Here is a 20540-nt window from a genome sequence, read left to right as displayed (position 1 = left end):
TTAAATGTGGTGTATTTACACCATCCACGAGATCCAGTGAGGGAGCAGCTAGGTACCGAGAGGGTGCAGAGCGTTGCGGGCGGTGTGCCATTTTCGCTCCCACCCCCCTCCTGAGTTCTATGGGGCGTGGTTCATTTGTTTACAAACTTCTAGGTTCCTCGTAATAGAGGTAAAACCCCAAACTTACAAGTTTGTATGATTTTTTATTTTTTATTTTTTATTTTTATGCACCTTTTTACACATAGTGCTATTTTTAACTTTCACTGCCTTTGGCAGGGTGGGCCTTAGCGTGCCCAGACCTGTCAATGTGACACTCGCAAACTGGTCCTGAAGAAAGCCCTGTAAAGTCACACATAACATGGGCAGAAACATGTTGACCTCTCTTTAAAAGGGAAACACCAGTATACTTTATTTGGTTAGTTTTCCCCACACATAGAAAGCTTTTAATATGTCAGGTTGACCAACCAATAAATGATTTTGTAGTACAACCTTGGACATTTTTAAATTCACTACTTTTTCACTCCCTACCCTCACGAAAACCTGCTCCGCAGTGTCCTGGCATCGCAGCACACCGGGGAGGTATTCGATCTCTCCCGGTGGACCCGATGATGAAGCATGTCACCATTAGGGTGAGTGAGGGTTTCCTGAAAAAATCTTGTATTTTTTCTTGAAATTGGTCTTTCCATACGACCACTTACAACTGGCCTCAATCTCACGTGCTATAATCATTCTGAACGCTTATTCTACGGACACTCTTCCTTTGTTTATTTACTATTTGACTGGGGACCAAGAGTGCCCGAATCCCTCTCTCTCTTTTTGTTGACTGGTATTTACACCACCCACATATATTGCACAAAAATGTGGATTACAGAAGCACCACTGTGCTCTGGTGAGGCTGCAGTTTTAAAGCACTCCAGTGATGCATGGAAAAGAAAATAACCTATGCCTTGTAGGAAACCCATCATTTTACAATAATAAGTCACCCTTTAAGGTTACCTCGTATGGCCATGGCTGGTGCTTAACATATTACAAAGTGGCACAAAACAAATTAGCAATAGTGTGCCCTCACAGTGAATACATATCCAAAAGCTGTTTTTACTGTGTAGGTTAAGCTACATTTTCCATGAACCAACGAAGGTGTGATAAAATGTATTTCTTATCTCTTCCTGGAGATAATGCTAGAAAATGATTCATTATTTTGCACATCTAAGTCAGCCAAGGATTTTTTTCCATTCTGGGTATTTACTGCACTTTAAAGTGGTTGCTCATGTGGGTCCATGCCCGACTATAGCTTCCAGCCTTGTCTCGTGTAAGATTTCAAGAAACAAAAAAGTAACTAACCCCAAAGGTAACACTTTGGACGGTGGAGAGAGAGATATTGCGAGAGTGGCGAGAGAGTAGAGGGAGAGAAAGTGGAGAGAGACAGTGGACAGACAGTGGAGAGAGAGTGGAGAGCGAGACAGTAGAGATAGAGTGGACAGAGTTGAAAGAGAGAATGGAGAGAGAGAATGGAGAGAGTAGAAGGAGAGTAGAGACTGACTGACTGACTCAGACTCTGAATACTGACTGACCGAGAGACTGACTGACTGAGAAACTGACTGAGAGAGAGAGACTGGCTGACTGACAGAGAGAGAGAGTCTGATTGAGAGTGAGATTGACTGACAGCAAGAGAGAGATAGAGAGAGAGAGAGACTGACTGACTGACAGAGACTGACCGACTGAGGTAGAGAGCTACTGACTGACAGAGAGAGAGACTGAGAGAGAGAGGCAGAGACTGACTGATAGAGAGATAGACTGATTGACTGCGAGAGAGACTGACTGAGAGAGAGACTGACAGAGAGAGAGAGAGAGACTGACTTAGAGAGGCTGACTGACTGACAGAGAGAGAGACTGAGAGAGAGAGGCAGAGACTGACTGACAGAGAGATAGACTGATTGACTGCGAGAGAGACTGACTGAGAGAGACTGACTGAGAGAGAGACTGACTGAGAGAGAGACTGACAGAGAGAGAAAGAGAGAGAGAGACTGACTGAGAGAGGCTGACTGACTGACAGAGACTGACTGACTGAGGTAGAGAGAGAATGACTGGCTGAGAGAGACTGACTGACTGGGATAGAGAGAGAGACTGACTGGGAGAGAGCGACTGACTGACAGAGAGAGAGACTAAGAGAGAGGGAGAGAGAGTCTGACTGTGAGAGAGACTGACTGACGGAGACTGACAGAGAGAGAGAGAGACTGACAGAGAAAGAGAGACTGACCGACAGAGAGAGAGACTGACTGGCAGAGAGAGACTGACTGAGAGAGAGAGACTGACTGAGAGAGAGACTGACTGAGAGAGACTGACAGAGAGAGAGAGAGAGAGAGAGACTGACTGAGAGAGGCTGACTGACTGACAGAGACTGACTGACTAAGGTAGAGAGAGAATGACTGGCTGAGAGAGACTGACTGACTGGGATAGAGAGAGAGACTGACTGGGAGAGAGCGACTGACTGACAGAGAGAGAGACTAAGAGAGAGGGAGAGAGAGACTGACTGTGAGAGAGACTGACTGACGGAGACTGACAGAGAGAGAGAGAGAGAGAGAGAGAGACTGACAGAGAAAGAGAGACTGACCGACAGAGAGAGAGACTGACTGACAGAGAGAGACTGACTGAGAGAGAGACTCACAGAGAGAGACTGACTGAGAGAGAGACAGACTGACAGAGAGAGTCACTGACAGAGAGAGAGAGACTGACTGAGAGAGACTGGCTGACTGCGAGAGAGAGAGAATGACTGACTGCGAGAGAGAGAGAATGACTGACTGAGAGAGACTTACAGAGGGAGACTGAGACTGTCTGGAAGACTGACTGACTGAGAGAGAGAGACTGAGAGAGAGAGACTGAGAGAGATAGGCTTAGAGAGAGAGCCTGACAGAGAGAGGGACTGACATGGAGAGGGACTGACAGGGAGAGGGACTGACTGAGCCAGACTGACTGAGAGAGACTGACAGAGAGAGAGAGACTGACAGAGAGAGAGACTGACAGAGAGAGAGACTGACTAAGAGAGAGACTGACTAGGAGAGAAAGACTAACTGACTAAGAGAGAGAGGCTGACTGACTGAGAGAGACTGACTGAGAGAGAGACTGACTGAGAGAGAGACTGACAGAGAGAGAGAGAGAGACAGACTCTGACAGAGAGAGAGACTGACTGACAGAGAGAGAGAGAGAGAGAGACTGAATGATAGATAGAGACTGGCTGAATGATAGAGAGAGACTGGCTGACTGAAAGAGAGACACTGACTGACTGAGAGAAACTGACAGAGAGAGACTGTGAGAGACGGCCTGACAGAAAGGGAGAGACTGACTGACAGAAAGAGAGAGACTGACTGAGAGAGACCGACTGACTGACTGACAGACTGACAGAGAGAGAGAGCGAGACTGACTGACTGACAGACTGACTGACTGAGAGAGACTGACTGACTGAGAGAGACTGAATGACAGAGAGAGATGGACTGACTGACTGAGAGAGACTGAATGACAGAGAGAGGGAGAGATGTGATGGAATTGGGGTCAAATTGTGTATGAAGCTATGCAATGCCTCTTAAGATTGCTATTGTCTACTAATAAAAATGTATTGTCAAAATGTGCTCTTTGTAGTTACATCTGCTTTTGAAATACTGCATTGTAGCATTGTCTAATGTTTTAAAACGGAAACGAGAAGGAGCAGTTGATGCACTTTTGTCAAAACTGAACAATGAGTGGACCCGATGTTGTATATCATGACAGGAGTCTGCATCAGGAAACCCACCTAAAATTGGGCATATCCTGACAGGAGTCTACATCAGAAAACCCACCTAACATTGGGCAAACTTACCCAGTCTACCGATGGGAGGGACCCTGTAATGAATGGACCACCACCTATGATAGCCTGCTGGCAGACTAAGCCCAACCTTTAACTTTACCATCCAGTGTTACTTGTAACAGCTGTATTGGTGACAGTGGCGTAACAATAGCCCTGCATCCCCTGCAGTATGGCGGGTCGCTGGCCTGAGACCTCTAGAATGGCAAGGAGAATTGGGTGGGTGCCCCCTCCATGTAGTTTGCAGGGAGGCCCCCTCAAGTTTCGTTACGCCACTGCTTGGACCCAGGTGATGCATCCTATCTATTGAAGTGGATAAGTGACCTGTGCAGCTATGAAACTCCAGCTTTGTCCTGCTCAGAGCCTTTGCTTCCAAAACCAGTGGCACAGAGGGAGCTTGAACGCAACATAGCTGACTTTGTGGGTCCCTTGCTGTCTTTAGACTTGGCCTTTGTCACACTCGAAGGCTCAGCGCTCCAAAAATGTGACCAAGGTATAAACAGTAACTAAGAAGATACTCTTGGATTAACAGACTTCTACCCATAACAATCAACCTGAAATCACGCCTACGTCCCGGTGAACCACATACTGAGATGGTGGTTTACGGTTTCTAGGCATTCTCCAGCTCCTCTTTTCTGATTTTAATTGATTTGGCGTCAATTTGCTTCTTTTTTTTTAAGGGGGTTTCTAAATTGGTTTCTGAATTGTATCCTGTTGTTTTCTTAACTTCGAATATGTTGGTAGAGTTTAAAATAAACATGCATTTTTGTCTCATATTGCCTGCAGTTTGTGCCATAGCGACTAGCGGTTGAGCAGAGTCTCACTGACGTTTAAGTCAAGGTCCAAACTGCCTGTATTTAGTAAACTGGTAAGCATTCCCCATTCCTAAATAACCCTATGTCGGAAAGAAACCATTTGCATTTTCTAAACAGTAACTGTCGAAGCACCTATGACATTTAATTTCACTTTAGTCCACTATTTATTTATAGTTTTATAGAGCGCGAACCAGACCTGTGAGGGTATCAGAGCACTTTACAGGCTTGAGGGGGAAGAATACAAATCGTGAGGATGGGAGGGAGCACATTGGGAGAGCCAAGGATACATTGTAAGGGAGGAGCACACAGTCTTAAGTACAAGCTACGAGTGGGATAAAATTAAAGCACATTATACAGGAGGTGCACGCCGTCAAAGGTCCAATCTACATGAGGGATAAAAAATTAAAGCAGATAAAAATTAAAGCAGGTAGGTATATTATACACGCAGTCTCATCGCATGGGGGAATGCCCCGGAGTGCAAAAAAATGTCAGCGGTGGAGGTCGTGGATAATGCCGAGGAGGAGGGTGGAACAAGTCGATGAGGTGATTGAAAAGTACTCGTTAGGTGAGGTATTTTCCCATTGAGAAGGTTTTGGTCTCCTTCTTAAAGTGTTCCAAGGACGGAAGTCTTCTGATGGAGGGAGGAAGAGAGTTCCAGATTCTTGGTGTGGCCCCAGAGATGGCCCGATTGTAGTTTTTCTTTTTCCGGAAGCATGCTGGTTGCACAGCAGGTTTTCGGCAGATCGGGAGTTTCTGGCTCCTCCGGATATCAGGAGTTTTTGTGCAAGAAATGTTGGGGAATTCGAGCATAGAGCTTTGTGAGTAATGCAGGCTAGTTTAAATTGTATTCTGGCCTCTAGGGGAAGCCAGTTCAGAGCTTTGAGGTGGGAAGAGATGTGGTCAAATTTTCTTGAGCCCATTAGGAGTCTGGCGGCGGTGTTGAGGCAGGCTTTCAATGGGGCCAGAGAGTTCTTGGGTAGCCCTGCAAGAGTAGAGCATCCATATTCAAGTCTGGAAATGACTAGGGCCTGGGTTGCAATTTTAAGGTCGGAGGCATCGAGGAAGGGTTTTAGGTTTCTTAGGTAGCTCAGGTGGAATCTAGCCGTTTTGGCCATAGAGTTTATATGGCCTTACATATTCAGGCAGCCGTCAAGGATTATACCAAAGGATTTTGCCAAGTCCGCAATGGTAGGAGGGCAGTTTAGTGCTGTGATGGTCTTGATCCATTCCTGGATGTATGAGTTGGGTTTGGGAGGGGAGATCAGAAGAAATTCGGTTTTATTTGCGTTGAGTTTCAGCTGGTTGGCAGTGAGCCAATGGACTGTCAGTTTCAGGGCCTCGTTAAGGGAGAGAATGTCCTCAGAAGAAGAGATTATTATGTAGACCTGAGTATCATCGGCGTACATAAGGTAGGAGATGTTGGCGGCACGAAGGACCTCGGTGAGAGGTTCAAGGTAAAGGTTGAAGAGGGTGGGGGAGGGGGTTGATCCTTGGGGGACTCCAACAGAAACCGGTGAGGGGGCGTCTAGATCACCGTTGATGAGGACTCTCTGTGAGCAGTTTTGGAGGAAGGATCTAAACCATTCAAGGACGGTGCCATTCAATCCCATCCTGAGTTTGAGGCGTTCTAGGAGAATTTCGTGGTTCGCCGTATCAAAGGCGGAGGAGAGATCTAGAAGGATTAGGAGACAGGTTTTGCCTAGATCTAGGGCTTGGAGGGTGTCATCCACAATGTGAAGAAGGGTGGTTTCCGTGCTGTGCCCAGGTCTGAAGCCAGATTGGAAGTCATCTAGCAGGTGAAAGTTGTTGATGTGTAGGCTTAGCTGCTGTTGCACACATTTTTCCAGAACTTTGGCAAGGAGTGGGATGTTGGATATGTGTCTGTAGTTCTCAGCGGATGCAGGGTCCAGCGTGGGTTTTTTTAGGATGGGGACAACTTGGCCAGTCTTAAGCAAATCAGGAATTGAGCCCTGTAGAAGTTAAGAAATCTTACAGTTAGGTGGTTGATGTGATTTAAAACGAATTTTAAGTAAGTTTTGCTCTTACTTTTTGTAAAGTCTATAAAATCTGCTAAACCTGAGCTCTTAATAAGAAAAAACTTAAAAGAAATTATTCTGGACTCTTTTCTCATATGTAATGTCTAAGTAAGATTAAAAGCAGTGTTGGAGCCCAGAGGATGGATTTCCTGAGGTATGCAGGACATCTGATCGGGAGATGGAGGGAGCATTTCCAAAAGGGAGCAGATTTGCTAGGATGACCACCCATCATATTTATCATAAGCCAGTTTTTCATCGCCGTGACATTTGTTGCTTTCGCATGTCTACCTTCGGTGGACGTGCTTTTTCGACCACCCTACCGGCAGCTTGGATTAAGTTACCACTCGGCCTACGGAAGGAACCGGATTTACTGCCTTTTAGGCGAATGTTAAAAACGGTACTCTTCCGAGAAGCGTGTGGTCTGATATAATTTGGTTACCTGTTCTCTGTAATGATCAGTCTTTTTCAAGTACAAGCGCTTAGAAACCAATCGGTGATAACGCGCTATACAAATGGAATAAATAAAATAAATTGTCATTTATAGGCCAGTGCTTTCATTGTGCTTTATAGGCATTGTCCGTCATAGGCTTTCATTGTTCTTTACAGCCATTGCCCTTTACAGGCTTTCATTGTCCTTTACAGGCATTGTCCATTACAGGCTTTCGTTTTCCTTTACAGGCATTGTCCTTTACAGGCTTTCATTGTCCTTTACATGCATTGCCCTTTACAGGCATTCATTGTCCTTTACATTTAGCCTTGTACAAAGAACATTCACAGCTGGGGAGACCATCCCAACATGTCACGATTAGACGCCAACTGTTGGGCTCCTAGCTTGACAGATTGGCGAGGACAGGACAAGCATGTCCTGCCCAATGCTCTTAGCTGGATTTTCCCCCATGAGGGCGGGAACTGTGGCCTCACCACCATGCAAGGGGGCGCCTGTCTATCTGTTCCAGGCCCGCCTTTGCTTACTTTCAGGAAAAGGAGAGTGAAAGGCAGCGTGTAGAGGAAGAGAGTGGAGCTTGCCTTATCCCTCCTCCTACCTTTCCCAAGCCTGTAGAGCCACCTATCAGGCTCAAGAAGAGTGTTTTTATTCCTGAGGTCTGGCCCTTGTCAGTCTGTCTGGCAATGACATGTTCATGACTGTGAGAAGGCACCTCTAGCACCTCGCCAATTACTAAAGGTACACAAGCCACCGAAGGCTGAAGCAGAGGTGGATTGAGGCAGAAAAAAGGCCAGGCACAAAAATAAAAGTGGCCCCCATTAGAGAACTAGCTAGCTAAAAAGTGGCCCATGGTTTCAAATTGGGGCAGTTTTCAACTAGCTAAGGTATGCTGTATAAGTGTTTTGCAAGGTAGACTTTGTGGATTTGAGCTTTCTGTAGGCAATGTTTGTTTTAATATTAGGGAAATCAACAGTAAAAACTGGCCCAAAAGACCATAAAACAGGTCCATAAACAGCCTAACAATGGGCCCTACACTGATCTGTCACACCAGCCCGCCGGGCGCTGTCTGAATGCCCTATAGGCCACTGCGATCCTGGGCTCAGACCTGGCTCAAGCTAGATGTCTGGATCTGGCTCAGTTCTATGCAAACACAACGCAAAATGTTTGTAAATCTGGCCCTTAATCTCTGAGTGTCACACAAATCTATGAATAGCAAGCAATGCACATGGCTTGTTTGGATGTGAAAACCTGCAACTGGTTGAACTCTCTTAGACCTTTGTTTGTTAATGTGTGTCAGGGTGTAGAACCTTTCCTGAACTCTCAAATCTGTAGCTCATGGTCAGGGAAAGCTGGTTAAACATTAAAATAAAATAACTTCCATCAACTTCTTAATTTTTTATTTATTTTAGATTTCTTTTGTGCTAAATTGATTTAAGATACTACGTTAATTGTTTTTTAAATACTTTCCTAGAAAATAAACAAAAAGTGTTAACCTTTGATATCCTAGGAGAGAAAGACAAAACCATCTAGTAGCCTAATTGCATATTGTGAAACCAAGAAACCATCGATGATTCCCGACTTCCCAACTTGATCAAATGGTGTGTTCCTAGGCAATTGCTTTATTAAACTATGCCTCCTGTCCTTCAGCATCACATTGGAAAGCACCATGAAATTCATCAGTTCAAGATGAGCATGCAACAAAAAAACTCTATTGTGTATTGTTTGATAGAGAATAATGTTGCCTAATCTGTCACAATACCACCAACGGGGTGCACATAAGACCTAGCATTCTGGTTGTGGAAACTTAAATGTGTGTAAAATCTGTTTAGAAATGTTTACTCCTGATAAATGCCACTCAGCAAAATGATATAATAAAATGTAATAAATAGAAGTGACTGAGCTAGCAAATTAACAGAGATAGCCGAGCCAGAGCTGAGCAAGGTTCGGCTCTGGTTCTAAGAGTTTGTGCACGAGCCGAGCCTTGAAAATATTTGGCATGTCAATCATGCAACAAACATCATGTTAAATTATGATAAGGTGTGTTCAGAATTAAAAAAAAAATTAAACACAAAAGTGTTTCACCTGAGTACAAAACATTGTATCTCTGCATTGGGAAATATTTATTAAAAGTGGGAGTTTTTAAACATGAATAGAGAAACTTTCCTGGTACTGCAGTGATGACAATACGATTTGTGGTAAGTCAGTTGTCATGTGCACCTTATATGTGGCCTAGATTTTTATTTTAAATGGAGCAACATTATAGGCTATTAAACACTAGAGGTTTTTGTGCAGCATACATCCTGAGCCCTCTTAATTGAAAGTGCTCTGCTGTGTGATAATGAACATAAAAGGAGGCTCTGTGAAGTAAAGTATTTACCTAGGATCACACAATTTGGTATATCAGGGAAGCTAGGATTGATCCCAGATTTTCCGACTTCACACAACAATTCAACCACTACATGGTATCTCTTTCTGATATCAAGGGTTAACGTTTTAGCCTTAAATAATGGAGTAGGATATTAGAGTGAGGGTAACAGGTAGAATCCACATTTTATTATGGGAAGTTTAACGTAGTGTGATTTTTGCCCAGGACATGAGTGCTTCACAAGAGACACAGACTATGCTACATATTTGTTTCTCAGCACTGCGAGATATGCCAGGATTCACACTGTGCTGCGGTCAGGATTTAAACCTTGATCCCCATATTACACTGATGGCATCTGAAGCCACTAAGTCACATGGCCTCCCATGAAAGCTCAGCTCGCTTTGGCCCGAGGTTCTAAGAAGGCCTTGAGCTGAGCCAGAGCCCTGCCTATGTCTCAAGCTCAAGCGTTCAGTGCCTAGCCCACCTCTAGTATTTAAGTGAAACATTTTTTGATGTTAAAGAAAAACATATTTTAGGTCCAGCATTGGCAGCGCATGCGCTGCTCTAGGAAGCATGCTCTATTCAGGTAGGGACTTGAAGCTCCGCCTACTCTCTGCCCATATTTTTCATTGACTAGTTTCATTGTCCACTGTAAACTGTGGCTGTTCATTGGTCAATAGGCTTAGTAATCCCTCCTTAGTACCGCCTTGTCTGTTTTTGTAACCTGCCATGGCGACACCCCCTGTTACGTTTGTTATTACGCTGTAGGCTTTCATTACAGTCTACGAGCACTATTTTCTCAAATAGCTTTGTCCTGCAAGGCAGGACAAGCTCTCTTCTTATGCTTTATTTTTATTTTTATAGCACGAGCGCCGAACGCATTTGGAATGCAATAGGTCTCGCATTTGCAAAGTTTAAGCTATTTGGCATTGTAAATTGCAATACCTTTATTTATCTGTTTTAAAAACAACACATAAATAAACTGCATTGTCATTTACAAATGCCAATAACTCAAACTCTCGTAAATGCGAGACCTATTGCATTGAAAATGCTTGTTTGATTCTGAAATCCTTTATCTTCTATTTAGACAACATTTGTTGTATCATTTATTGGTAAAATATGTTGATGGCTCGGTTTGTGCCAGGGCCCTTTGAGCAAAGCATGACCTTTGACCTGGCTCAGCTCGCCCTTATAAACTTACTTGTGTGACCACCTCTACCTACTACTTAGCCTCTCATGAGGGTGAGGGTGGTGAGTAGACTGCACCTGCTGGACAGAGCTGAGCTGCTGATGAAAAAGATGTTGCCAAGACAGCTGCGAATGCCAAGCGTCCCCTGCTGGTCATTCGACTCAGTGCATGTCGGGTCACAGCACTCACCTTGCATTGCCAGAAGGCTCTGTGCTCTCTCCACACTGGGCACTCTTGTATATCACTCGTGCTACTTTTTACTGCAGGCCTGAAGCTTGACTATCTAAAGGATGACTTCCCAAAAGCTCAGTGCATTTAAAAAGGCCATTTGAGCTTGGGCAGAGTCATTCTCATGTCACCGTCAGTCTGCTGTGCCTGACCATTTTCCAGCGCCAATGCTGTCAGTGCACAGATATTGATTTGAGGTTATTATATTTTCTTCTTTGTAATTTCATCAATTAGTCAATTTTCTTATGGTTGTACTTACATTGTAGTTATATAACAGGAATGTATATAATCATGTTAGAAGATTGTATTATGAATATTATATTGAGATGATGACATTCTTTTTCCATAATATAATCGTTTTCCTGATTGATTTATTGTATATAAGAAATTATTCATATAACATGTTGTTGAAATATGGACTCAAAAGCAATTGTATTCTGCATCTATGTTTTGGGGTGCATCCTAAATTAATATTTTAAGCACAGGGACATAGTTATCAACGGTGCATCATGTACAATGGCGCTGGCACGAAGAGGTATGAGGAACCCTCTGCATGCTAATTATAGCTGTTTTTATTATCAAATCAGGGGATGGTGAGCCCATTGTCCTTGCTTGCAATAAGGCCTATGACATCCTTGCCACACCACTAAATGTGTATGCCCGTAAATCTCAGGTTAATGCCATTATACAACCTTTGGGCAATAGATTTATGACAAAAATGTAATTAGAGCAAAAAGAACAAAGGATGGGCGGAATGCTGAACAAATCAAACACTCACCACCAGTCATATATCTGGGTTTAATCCAAACCGGTCCCAGGATGCGTGTGTCCGGTCCAGGGAGAACCTGGCTCAGCCGTTCGGGCTGGACTGTTCCCATGAGAAACAGGGTCAAGACTGATTTGCATATGACTGGGTCCAAACTGGGTTGGCATGGTGAGCAAAAGAATGATGGATTTAACCCAGATCTCTTGATTGGGAGTGAATGTTCGGTTTGTTCAGCATTCTGTCCATCATTTTTTGTGCCGCATTTTTTGGGCTTAAGTGGGATGGGTATGCCCAGACTTGGGTCCCTTACTCGGTGTACTACTGGATTCATGCTAGCCTGTCTGTTATGTGGTGATAAACCTGAAACTGGTCCCAGGATGCTTGTTTCTGGTCCAAGGAGAACCTGGGTTGGCAGTTCGGGCGTACTGTTCCCATAAGGAACAGGGTCAAGACTGATTTGCATATGGATGGGTCTAAATTGGTGTGCATGGTGAGCAAAAGAACGATGGATTCAACACAGATCTCTTGAATGGAGGTGAATGTTTGATTTGTTCAGCATTCTGTCCATCATTTGTTTGTGCAGCAAAAAAGTAATCAGGGAACAGCATCAGATGAAAATGAACATCAGAAAGCATTCTCTGATGCAAAGGAAAGCATCAGTCCAAAAGGAACATGTAAGTTTTATGCACATGGGCCAGCAAAACCTTTACTGAGACATTATCTTTAAGGGAATGAGCTCTGATGAAAGGCTACTGGAGCATCGAAGAACCTGCAGCTTAAATAGTGAACACTACACAGCCCATTCTTCCACTTCCTGTCTTTTTATGTTGCAACATGACTGAGAATGTGCCCTTCTCATGCCATTAAGGTATCACTGTACCTGACTCCAAGGACAAGAAGTGAAAGGCAATACAACTGGGCACACAGGACAATGCGATCCGGAAGTCCCAATTTTGCTGCTTCCACAAGATCAGGGGGGAACTACTGTACAAACCAGATACATGCTGCAAGATAATAGACACATGTACTATACTGCACAATATTGCAATGAAGTAGAGTCTGCACAACATACCCATAGGGCTTGAGTCTGACTTTGATGATCACTTACCACCACTACGGGTTCAGCAGGAGGGTATACGTGCAGCAGAGGGGCGTGCACGACAGACAGAGAAAACCAACAACTATTTCTGAGGTAAGAGATTTTAAAACATCCTAATAATTAGACATTACAACTGATGATAGTGCTCGGTGCATAATTGAGTGCCACCTTTTATTCAGGTGGCGAAATTGTTGCAAGCAAGGATCAGCTGCATCCTTGTGGATGATACATTGTTTACACAAGAACAGCAAAGTCAATAAGGTGAAAAACAAAAAGGCAACTGATCCCACTGAGGGTCTAGAGAGTCACTTCTTACGCCCCTAGGGTTGGGTGCTTTGTCAGCAGCACTGGGTTGTGGGACTGTTGTTGAGTCATTGCCAGATGTGTGATAGCGTGAATGCCTGGTACTGCATGGCCTGTGAACGGATATGCCATTGAGGCTAGAGCCCTTCCCGCTCTCAGGTGGGGCCGGGATGATGAGTATGCAGAGGTTGTGGGTCTAGATATTCTCTATTGTGGTGGTGTCTTGCGCTAGCCCACGTGAGATGTCCTGGCAGCAGTGCACCATGTGTATCTGGATATTGACAGTCAGCCTTGCTAGCATTGAGGTTGCGGCTGCCAGCTGGTTGATGGATCGGGTGAATGTATCAAACCATGCAAGGTACTGCCTGTGCCTCTGACGGTGCATACGTTGTTCCCTTGCCAATGATGCTTGCCACTGTTCCTGCTCTTTCTTCATGTTCTGCAGCGACTTGGACATGCATTGCAGTTGCCTATTGGCTGTGTACATTTTCTTTGTCTGCAGGGGCTGTGTGGAGATGATTGACCTCTCTAGGCCACCATACACAGGTTGTGCATCTGACATGTCTTCGGACACAGTCTCTGGATGGACGGCCGAGGTTTGGCCTCTGCACCTTGTCTGAGTCCTGGTCTCAGATGCTGTGGGGTCCCTGCTTTGCGACTGTCCCTCATCGCTGTCCTCAAACTATGGCAGTGGTGTGATGGTGGCACCCCTGACAGTTGGAGCTTGGGTGATGGGCTGAGAGGATGGTTGTGTTGTGACCTCAAGGACCACCTCACTATCAGTAGCCCCTTCCACTGCCGCAGGTATTCAAACGTCCGGGCTGTGATCTGTGGAAATGCACGCATATAGTTAGTGTAAATAAATGTTTAATGTTTGGCCACACTATTGTTGTGACTCTGCTGCATGTGTTTGTGACATACTCTTGTGTTGTAAGGATATGTTTGGTGTGGTCACCAGCACTCAGTACAGCATGGTAATGATGTGTACTACAACTCCCATGATACATCGCCTAGGTGGGCCAAGCACCTTAATGGAGTAATTGATTCTGTAACGTATGATATGTAGATTTGGTGACATTATGTTTTGTTTGGTACATAAAGGAAAGATGACTTACCCTGGCTGGTGCCTGCTGGATTGGAGGTGCAAATGTCTCCTACTCCTGCCACACTCTCAGGTTCCAGGGTCCCCTCTATGAGCAACTCAATGAGAGTCAGAGGGGGTATTGTGAGGGTCCTCCACCAGTTCCATATCCCTCTGCCATCCTTCTCCTTAGTAAGGGACCGCAGGTCACACCACCTCTTGCGAATCTCTAGGATGGTCCAATGGGTGAATCCTACTAGGGAGTTTACCTTCTCTAGGATGTTGGTGCAGTTCTGTGTTTTTTGAGCCTTGGGTACTGTGAAGGAGGCCTTCCCAAAACGCTGGTCCATGTGTGAGGCACATTCCTCACTCAGGACCTCAAGCTCCCTCTCAGAGAACTTCACCTTTCTCTTCCTGCTCACTGAGTCTGTGTTCCCCTATTCAGCAGCCATGGTGTTCTTGGGCGATGGTGTAAAGAACTGGCAGCAGTGATGAAGGGGCACTCCTTCCTTCCAGTAGATCCCTGGGCCCCTGGTTGGTGGCCACAGCCTACACGTATAGAGTTCCTAGCCTGACATCATCATTCTGCATCCAGAAAGCTCAGTTTCCTAATTTGTGATGACCTATTTGCGAATGTGAATCCATAGGAGTAGCTATTTGAGGATTCGGCGGTTACATGCATACCGATTTGTGATTCCCAAATAGCAATTTCTATCGATTCGCTATTTAGAAATTGCAAATCCCGGATTATGAGCCTTGGACAGTAATTTTCTGCTTATTCTGTCCACCATTTAGCTGAGTCTTCTCCACAGCTTTAAACTGGAACATCTGACCATATAGTGTGACGTGTTATGCTGTTCTTTCATCAAAAAGTAATGTGATTTAAAAAAAAGAAAACAATCTAATTATTGGGCGTGGAGACCACCATTTCAATTTAATTTTGAGCTCCTAATATGAAAGGACAGAAATCCTGTTCTTCCACTCTAGCATTTTTCAGGTGGGCTGGAGGCTAGAGGACAGTTTTCAGAGGAGATGGGGATGCCACGACCCAACCATCCTATGAGGGCACTGCTATAGTTGTGGCATCTTACAATTTGGGGCTGGTTTTAGCATTTTTGCCATGGTCAATTTTTGTTTCCAGTCATACTCAACTGCTTTATTGTAGGAGGGGGAAACGTGGAAACAGCGGCTTTGGAGATGAACTAATCAGTACAGATATGATATAAATAAATTTGACATACACAAGTAGAGATCATTTGTCTCACATAGATTAAAGCTATCAAAACCCATGACATTTTATCCCAATGTCCTAATGTTGATTTTTTTCTTCTGCTGATGAGTTTTTAAGTCTTAGCTCTAGATGGCACTGTCTCAAACAGAGATATGCAATATCTGCTTACAGCCCACTCATAGCCTTCCTATTTGCTGGCACCATTGTCACTCCATTTTTCGCTCTCCCCATTTGTCAAGAGCATGCATACATCATGCTTCTTGCCGCTGACATTTTCATCCATTGTTCCGGGACTACTTTTTTTTTTCTTTAAAAGCGTTTCTCGCACTGTTGTCGGAGGCAATGTTTTCCCTTTTCAACGTATTGTAAGTTGTGCCTTACCTGCCATGTCTAGGTGGTAAACTGGCTAATGGGATTGCTAACCCCAGCAAAACACAGTAGAGCAGTTTGCACAGCTTACTGATTCTCAGGCACGGGCGTGAGACTGGCAGAGCTTGACATCTTTGAAAAGTGAGGCTCGATTTTGCAGATACATTGCTGCTACAAATGGCACCAGGAACAAAACAAGCATTTGCAATGCAATAGGTCTCGCATTATTTAAGTTTGAGCTATTAGCATTGTAAATGGCAATTGTTTTTTGCTTTATGCTATAGTTATGTTTTTACATAAAAAGCTACATATAAAATATCTTTTATTAAAGTTATTTATGCAGTATCTAAATTTTCTTTGCATAAAAAAAGTATAATAATATCTTAGTAAAAAAGTCAAATATTTTAATGGAAATTCACCAAATGTTCATTTATGTGTTGGTTTTGAAAATAGCTAAATTAATAGCTTTGTCATTTACAATGCCAATAGTTATAACTTTCGCAAATGTGACACCTATAGCATTTGTAATGCAACATTTGTATTTACGTGACTTAGATGTATTGATATTACAAATAACAATGGCTTTTAATTTTTTTTAATACTTAATAAAAGTGATTGTAATTTATAATGGCAATAGCTTAAACTTTTGTAAATAACTTTTGTGAAGATTATGTTCAGTGTATTTTATTGTAACGAAATCCAAGAACAGAAGTGAAATATGAACATCTTTTTGTGACATTTGTAATAAAGCTTGAAACATTGAGAGAACATATTTGTGCTGTGGTGGTTCTGAGTGATAATGTGGTGGTGCTGAGTGACTGTACTCACTGTCACTCTGCACTCACTGTCACTCTGCACTCACTGTCACTCTGCACTCACTGTCACTCTGCACTCACTGTCACTCTGCACTCACTGTCACTCTACACGCACTGTCACTCTGCACGCACTGTCACTCTGCACGCACTGTCACTCTGCACGCACTCTGCACGCACTGTCACTCTGCACGCACTGTCACTCTGCACGCACTGTCACTCTGCACGCACTGTCACTCTGCACTCACTGTCACTCTGCACTCACTGTCACTCTGCACGCACTCTGCACGCACTGTCACTCTGCACTCACTGTCACTCTGCACGCACTCTGCACGCACTGTCACTCTGCACGCACTGTCACTCTGCACGCACTGTCACTCTGCACGCACTGTCACTCTGCACGCACTGTCACTCTGCACGCACTCTGCACTCACTGTCACTCTGCACTCACTGTCACTCTGCACGCACTGTCACTCTGCACGCACTCTGCACTCACTGTCACTCTGCACTCACTGTCACTCTGCACTCACTGTCACTCTGCACTCACTGTCACTCTGCACTCACTCTGCACTCACCCTGCACTCACTGTCACTCTGCACGCACTCTGCACTCACTGTTTCTGCACGCACTCTGCACTCACTGTCACTCTGCACTCACTGTCATTCTGCACTCACTGTCACTCTGCACTCACTCTGCACTCACTGTCACTATGCACGCACTCTGCACTCACTGTCACTCTGCACGCACTCTGCACTCACTGTCACTTTGCACGCACTGTCACTCTGCACGCACTGTCACTCTGCACGCACTGTCACTCTGCACGCACTGTCACTCTGCACGCACTGTCACTCTGCACTCACTGTCACTCTGCACTTACTGTCACTCTGCACGCACTGTCACTCTGCACGCACTGTCACTCTGCACGCACTGTCACTGCACTCACTCTGTACTCACTGTCACTCTGCACTCACTCTGACTCTGCACTCACTGTTTCTGCACGCACTCTGCACTCACTGTCACTCTGCACTCACTGTCACTCTGCACTCACTGTCATTCTGCACGCACTGTCACTCTGCACGCACTGTCACTCTGCACGCACTGTCACTCTGCACGCACTGTCACTCTGCACGCACTGTCACTCTGCAAGCACTCTGCACTCACTGTCACTCTGCACGCACTCTGCACTTACTGTCACTCTGCACGCACTCTGCACTCACTGTCACTCTGCACGCACTGTCACTCTGCACGCACTGTCACTCTGCACTCACTGTCACTCTGCACTCACTGTCACTCTGCACTCACTGTCACTGCACTCACTCTGCACTCACTGTCACTCTGCACTCACTCTGCACTCACTGTCACTCTGCACGCACTCTGCACTTACTGTCACTCTGCACGCACTCTGCACGCACTGTCACTCTGCACGCACTGTCACTCTGCACTCACTGTCACTCTGCACTCACTGTCACTCTGCACTCACTGTCACTGCACTCACTCTGCACTCACTGTCACTCTGCACTCACTGTTTCTGCACGCACTCTGCACTCACTGTCACTCTGCACTCACTGTCACTCTGCACTCACTGTCACTCTGCACTCACTGTCACTCTGCACTCACTGTCACTCTAGCCATGCTGTTCACACAAACACACCTGCTGGTTCCATAAACAACCATGTAAAGACTACATCTCGCTCCAACTACACATTGTGGCTAGATTTCTACGTTTTTTAAACATTTGTATAGTGCTACTCTACCCAAGGGGATGTCAGAGCACTAAATAAGCAAACCGAGAAACCCTAGTCTGGAGAAACACATTTAACAAGGGAAAAACAGCGCCTCAAGAAATGCACGTAACAGGAGAACAGCAGCAAACCAGCAAGTAACATCACAAAATGCAGCAAAAAGGAGTGAGGAGACACGGTAGACAAAGGATGGTGAAGAGGGCATAGGTAAACATCGGAGAGAAAAGACTAGAAGGGAGAAGTATAGAGAAAAGATGGAAAGATTATCTGTTTGCATAGCTGAGATGTAAAACATTACAGGCAGGAAAAAATAAAGCACATTTGAACATTCCCGCCGCAATTTATTTTAGCACTAAGGCATTGACATGGTCAACGTAAATTCCCCTTCACGTACTTCGCTTAAAATCAAACCCCATACATGTCCACTGTGGCCGCAAAACATCAGAGCACTAAATAAGCAAACCGAGAAACCCTAGTCTGGAGAAACACATTTAACAAGGGAAAAACAGCGCCTCAAGAAATGCACGTAACAGGAGAACAGCAGCAAACCAGCAAGTAACATCACAAAATGCAGCAAAAAGGAGTGAGGAGACACGGTAGACAAAGGATGGTGAAGAGGGCATAGGTAAACATCGGAGAGAAAAGACTAGAAGGGAGAAGTATAGAGAAAAGATGGAAAGATTATCTGTTTGCATAGCTGAGATGTAAAACATTACAGGCAGGAAAAAATAAAGCACATTTGAACATTCCCGCCGCAATTTATTTTAGCACTAAGGCATTGACATGGTCAACGTAAATTCCCCTTCACGTACTTCGCTTAAAATCAAACCCCATACATGTCCACTGTGGCCGCAAAACAGCAAGTAACATCACAAAATGCAGCAAAAAGGAGTGAGGAGACACGGTAGACAAAGGATGGTGAAGAGGGCATAGGTAAACATCGGAGAGAAAAGACTAGAAGGGAGAAGTATAGAGAAAAGATGGAAAGATTATCTGTTTGCATAGCTGAGATGTAAAACATTACAGGCAGGAAAAAATAAAGCACATTTGAACATTCCCGCCGCAATTTATTTTAGCACTAAGGCATTGACATGGTCAACGTAAATTCCCCTTCACGTACTTCGCTTAAAATCAAACCCATACATGTCCACTGTGGCCGTCATTTTACTATATATACACTCCTATAGATTAAACAAGACGTGCTTTGAGGCAACATTTCTCAGACAACCCTGCATCCAGTACGGTAAATAAATACCGCAAGTCACCGCCTTCCGTCACTCTGCCGGCCTGCGACCAGGAAGTCAGGCAGGCCGGCGCGACAACAGGAAACAGGAAGTAGGAGGGCGGGAGCCTACCCCGCCTCCCACGGAAGAGCCGCGATTGGACGGAGCCGCCGTGTTTGGAGCACCGGAGCAGGCAGGAGCCTACCCTGCGCCCCGGTGCCGAAGGAGGGAAGAAGAGTCCTGCTGCCGGGCCCTGCAGCTGAGGAGAGCCGCCGCACGAAGGAAGCCGGTGAGTGGGTTGCTGAGCGGGGGAGGGGGGAGGCGGGGGAAAGCATGTGCGCGCGCGAGTGCGGGCGGGCTTTGTGTGCGTGCGTGTGACTGTGGGGGAGGGGGGTGTGTGTGTGTGTGTGTGAGCGAGTGTCTGTGTGCCTGCGTGTGCATGCGCTCGCCTGTGTGTGCATGCATGCAGAGGGGTGGGGGCTGCCTGCCTGCGTCTGTGCAAGGGCTGTGAGTTACTCTGCGCATGCGCGGGGACTCTGCGCATGCGCGGATCAGACGCGCGCTCCCGCGGTGAAAACTGCGAGCTCGTAACAGATTGGTGTACCTTTTTCCAGCATTCTCACTAACGGGCCACAATAGGTCTGAAGCAGACACCTCAATGCTCACGCATTGAGGGTTAGGTCTGCTCGACCTAAAAACATGTACACGCATGTTAAAACCTGCAGGGAAAGGGTTTCACCGTTCACTTCAGTGCAGTTTCCTGTATCTTGGACCCAAAGAGACAGATACCAGCGTGGAATGGGCAAAACTTAAGATATGCGTCTACTGCAGCCTTCTTGGGAGGTAGATATCTGGAAGCACCTGGGATAGCTTAAGAACATGCTGCAGTCCCATTCACTCAATTGGCATAAACAGTATTATTGGCACTTGCGCCGCGACCAAAAAAACCCGGCTTGCACGCTTAGCAACTCTATTATATCCAGTAAGCACTTTTGACGCAG

Source organism: Lissotriton vulgaris, chromosome 9 (assembly GCF_964263255.1).
Source record: "Lissotriton vulgaris chromosome 9, aLisVul1.2, whole genome shotgun sequence".
Lineage (NCBI taxonomy): Eukaryota > Metazoa > Chordata > Amphibia > Caudata > Salamandridae > Lissotriton > Lissotriton vulgaris.
The sequence above is the reverse complement of the archived record's forward strand: the minus strand, read 5'-3'. Positions refer to the sequence as shown.